Source organism: Apteryx rowi, unplaced genomic scaffold (assembly GCF_003343035.1).
Source record: "Apteryx rowi isolate R43461 unplaced genomic scaffold, aptRow1 scaffold_114, whole genome shotgun sequence".
NCBI lineage: Eukaryota > Metazoa > Chordata > Aves > Apterygiformes > Apterygidae > Apteryx > Apteryx rowi.
In genome coordinates this window covers 99,965-103,710 of record NW_020447353.1, presented here as the reverse complement: position 1 = coordinate 103,710, position 3,746 = coordinate 99,965, and positions in this window count along the sequence as shown.

Here is a 3,746-nt window from a genome sequence, read left to right as displayed (position 1 = left end):
GTGCCGCCGGCGCGGAGCTGTCGGCCGCGGCGGAGCTCGCAGCCCTCCGCGCTGCTGGGCGCCGGCGCAGGCCGCTGCCGGGCTTGCCCCCGTGCCTGCCTGTCCGCTGTCGGCCGCCCGGGAACGTGTGTTTGAGCGTGGGAGAGAGAAGGGTGGAGAGACTCTTCCCTGGGTCTGCCGGCTTGTCGCTCTCTGTGCGGCTGGTCTGGCCTACCCAGAGCTCTCCTGAAGCGCCTCGGGGTCAGGGACAAGCAACGTTAGACTCAAAAGCTGAGGGCTTTGGCCCCAAAGTTGCTCCTCTTCATTATCTTATAAAAACAGGAATTCCCCAGATACTGTGTTAGTGTAAAAGATTAGCCACAGGTTGTGTTCAACTTGGTGTAGTGTAGGTAAACTCCTGGTCTGGATGCATAGGGAAGACTTCGGTTTTGCACCCTAAAGTGAAGCTTCCAGTGCTTCAGCTCCAGTGCTTTCTAGCTCATGCTGTCTGAATCACTGCGGTGTTAATCCCTTTGGAGGGAAGACATAGTTTTGACAGTGTCACTTTTGGTTGCATAGAAAGAAAGTTCAAAAAAATTAAAAGTTTCTGAACATTGTACTTGTCAGATTGTCAGAGATGGAGCGGCTTCCTGGGAACATACACCTACCCACCATACACAATTATATACAAAAATAGTAAAGCTCAGTTTTTAAAGCTTTTGTACTTACCAGCTTGTCAGAACTAAGTAAGAGCAGTTCTCCAGGGAATATGCATTTGTACTGATCACACAGTTAGATGCAGAATCTTAGCTCTTCCATGCCTGTGTATTGAGTACTCGGGGCGTTAAATCCATTTCATTAATTCAGATTTTTACCTAGACCATATTTCTTTGACATTAGGGGTTATTTACAAGCATAAAATTTCTTCTTAATTCATTCTTACAAAAGGTATGTTTGACTTATAATAATTCTTACTCACTATAGTTTCATCTGTTGCAAGTTGCTTCCTATTGTTTTCATAATATGTTTGGACAAACTGGTTTATTGCATTCATTCCAGTTACCTTTAGTGGTATTTTAAAACAATAACATTACTAATGCTTAATTTGTAAATCATGTTGCCCTCTATGTAATTCAATCATGAGAAAAGAAGCTGGTACCTGATAGTACATAAAATCTCAAAACTCTGATTGAAAAATATGAAAAAAATACATAATTCTAATTTTAAAACTGTAAATCTGTTAATATTAAAATATATTAAGCTTCTCAAGAACAACTCTAAAAGAAGAAAGGAAAACTTGAAATTACCTCAAAATAGTATTTCAGGATTTTCTTGATGAACTGAGTTTCTCAGCCTTGCAGAAGTATTATGTACTTGAAAAACAGCTGAATAACCCATCACACGAGAAGAAGTTATCATTTAAAATCAGGCCTGTGGTATAGAGGTGTTTGGCATTTCAGGTAATCTGAGAATAATAAAGAAATAGCGAAGGTAGAGTTGATATTATCTGCATTGCTGTGTGGATGCAGATCAAACAAAATGTTCTAAAAATGTCAATAATATGCACTATTTTGTAGTTGGGTTTGAAATGATCGAGAGCCTGAATTGAGCTAAAGCTATTACATGCCTCCATGAGCTTATTTTTATTCAGCCATTTTTATATTAAAAATTACAACATGAAATATTTACCTTTGATCAGCACTGGAGCTTTTAAAAAATGTATCCTGCTTTGCATTTCAAGCAATCAGTTAAGCAATGTGATTTACTGTTCTTTCTTGTCATCTGTGTATAGTGATATTGGTCTATGCCTGCTTACTGGTCACTTTTACTTAAAGAGCAGCTTAGGAAAAGAACAGGCATCACAGTGCTGGACAGCCAGCCCTGTTTGGGGATATGACATTAAAAAATAATATATGAAAAGCATTTTGATTTATGCCTATTAATCGGAAATTCTTGCTATTCTGTTTAAATTATTTAGTTTTATATCAAATTTCAGACTCTTTAAGTTGAAGCAAAATGCTTCCCCTTTAATTTACAGTTCGGTGAACAAATTCATTACATTCTTCTAATCCTAAATTCAGGTTGCCTGTTTTGTAGCAGATGGGCAGTGGTTTAACGCTGCTGCACTTCAAATAGGAATGCAAATGTTTATTCCTATTTAAAAAAACAGAAAAAGAAAATAAGCTTTCTGCAATAACTAACGTAAAAAAGCCAAAACAACATTTTTTATCAGTAATGATCAGTTTATCATAACTGAGCTTTTAGGCAAATAATGCTATGAATTTTGCATTTTTTCCAAGGAATGCAAGGAGCATGCACTTGTTGGTTATGTCCCCACCCTACTACACTGACAGGGAACAGTTCCTTTTTAAAATAACCTGTGCTTTAGGCTCTGGGTTAAAATAAAGGAAGTCCCACAACTGGGAAAACTGTGGAGGTGGAAACGACCTCCAAGAGAAGTGGAGGAAGACCAGGAGTCGGGAGAATTGGCCAGGGGACATCAAGCTGCAGGAGACTTGCCCAGTTGCCTCGAGAAGGTGTTGTGACTCTATGTGAAGACACAGCATGGGAAACAAACAGGAGGAATTAGAAATCTGTGCACCGTTGCAGAGCTGCAACCTCATTGGGTTCACAGAGGCGTGGTGGGATAGCTCACATGATGAGTGCTGTGATAGAAGGATACAAGCTGTTCAGGAGAAACAGGCAGAGAAAACGAGAAGTTGTTCTCTATGCAAACAAGCGTCCAGTTTGCACAGAGCTGTGCCCTGCTTTGGAATGAACGACAAGCCAGTTGAGATCTGATGGGCTGGGATCAGTGGGGAAACCAGCAAGGTGGGCATTGTGGTGGGCGTCTGCTACAGATTGCCTGATCAGGAAGAGGAAGCAGATGAAGCCTTTAAACAACTGGAAGAAGCCTCACAATTGCAGTCCCAGGCTCTCTTAGGGACTCAAGATCATTCTGGCATCTGGAAGGGTAATCTGGCAGGCTAAAAGCAATCCAGGAAATTCCTGCAGTGCGTCAAGAAGAGGTTTTTGACCGAGGTGCTGGATTCGCTACTCAGAAATGAGCGAGTTGGTAGTATGGAGACCAAGGGCAAACAGCCATGGTACAAGTGACTCCAAGACTATGGAGTTAAGATCCTGAGGGAAGTGAGGAAGGCAAATAGAAAAAAAGATCCTGGACTTCAGGAGAACAGACTTTGGCTTGTTTAGGAAACTCCTAGGCAAGGTTCCATGGGAAATTGTGGTGGTGGGCAGAGGAGGCCAGGAGAGTAGATTGATAGTCAAAGATGACATGTTCATAGCAGAAGAACAGTCTGTCCAGGCAGCTGGAAATTGAGCGGGCATGGCAGAGGACCAGCTTGGCTGAATGGGGACCACCTTCCTGGACTTAATGCAGGAAAGGAGGGTTTGGAAGGTGGAAGCAGGGATGACCTACCCAGGAGGTATATACAAAAACATTGCCCAGGCATGCAGGGATGGAGTTAGGAAAGCCAAAGCTCAGCGGGAGTTGAAATTGGCAAAGGATGTGAAGGGCAACAAGAAGAGCTTCTGTAAATACTTCAGCAAGAAGAGGAAGATTATGGAAGATGTGGGCACACTGCTCAACAGGTTAGAGGACCTAGTTACAAAGGACATGGAAAAAGCCAAGGTAATGCCTTTTTTGTCCCAGTCTTTACCAGCAAGGCCTGCTCGCAGACCTCTTGGGTCCTAGTGGCAGAATCTGAGGGAGTGAAATATTACCGACGATAGAGGAAGACAAAGTT